The following is a 1,319-nucleotide window of genomic DNA, read 5'->3' on the forward strand; positions in this document are numbered from 1 at the left end:
TTTCCCAGGCTTAAAGGGGGTTTAAACCCTTTTTTTTTTTTTTTTTTGCCTGCCTATCTCATCGCTTTCCAACGACCTGGTACCGGGGGTTTTTTTTTTGAGAAACTTTTTGCCTCTTATCTACTGCTTGTCAATATAGGCAAAAAGTTTCTTAAAAAAAAAAAAACCCGCTTTAACAGAGTTTAAACTTACCCGTGTCTTCGCTGCGCGCTCCCGTCTGAGAATCCGAAACTTCTCGGGCGGCAGCAAAGCATCTTGGGGCGGGCGCATGCGCAGTTTGGATTTTTGCCTGGGAGACTAGGAGAGACACAAATTAAGTCTATGGACGCGTGCACCCGCATGCATACACTGCTGGATCGGAAGTGCCAGCAAGCAGAAAGGAATCGGCGCTGGATCGGAGACCGGCAGCACCGCTGGAGGGACAGATGAAAACATCAGGAAAGATCGGATTAAGAAACATCATTTTAATGTAAGTGCTGACATTGGGGGGAGGGGGAAAAATTTGACGGTCCAGGTACCAGGTCGTTGGCAAGCGCTGAGGAATTGCAGTATTTTAGGTAGTGACAAAAAAAGTAGTCTTTTCAGTATGCTAAAAGGAAAGCAGGGGATAAGCTGTGGCCAGGGTGGGCAACTCTAGCCCTCCAGCTGTGCTTTATCTACAAATCCCATCATGCCTGTAACTGTCAGTCTTGCAATACATAATTGGACTTGTAGTCCCACAACAGCTGCAGGGCTGGAGTTGCCCACCCCTGAGCTAAGTAGAGGAAACATCGCAAACAAGAATGCTTTGTGGTCACATTTGGATTTGTCACTTGATGCCAGAAAAGAATAAACAGTTCTGCAATGCAGTTGTTGGAATATTCTGCAATGGGATGATAGAATAGGATCACAAGAGAGCCTTCAACTTCTTCTTACAAGACCACACAGGGACTCATTAAAATCTTAATTTGAACCATCTGGTTCCTGCAAGATAAGGGCTCTGTTCAGTAGTAATTGGGGGTGCACTGATGCAGAGTATTTGGGAGAGTACTCGTAAACAACCAAATGCTCCAATACTTACCCCGATACCAGAACTTCCGGTCAGAGGGAGATTTCCTCTGACTGGCAGTATCGCGAGGGAACATGGAGCCGGCTTCCCAGCCAATTAGCACAGGGCCGGCAAAACAGCAGGGAGTCAGACGGTAGAGCAGAGAGCCCAGGAAGGAGCTCATTAACCCCTCCCCGCCCGACCGCGCCTGGGAGGGCCGTATCTGAACTTGTGGAGGCATCGCTCACCACCGCGCCTGCAACCTCCCCCCCTCTCCCACCACTGCATAAGC

The 1,319-nt window shown here is 48.7% G+C and overlaps 1 protein-coding gene across 1 annotated transcript in view; it reads left to right on the forward strand.

The window, feature by feature from the left end:
* The window catches only part of MCOLN1 (mucolipin 1), a 31,066-nt gene that overhangs the window by 22,368 nt on the left and 7,379 nt on the right, over nt 1-1,319 (forward strand). The window lies entirely within an intron of this gene.

The sequence above is a fragment of the Nanorana parkeri genome, unplaced genomic scaffold, assembly GCF_000935625.1.
Source record: "Nanorana parkeri isolate BGI_ZX_2015 unplaced genomic scaffold, ASM93562v1 scaffold991, whole genome shotgun sequence".
Taxonomy (NCBI): domain Eukaryota; kingdom Metazoa; phylum Chordata; class Amphibia; order Anura; family Dicroglossidae; genus Nanorana; species Nanorana parkeri.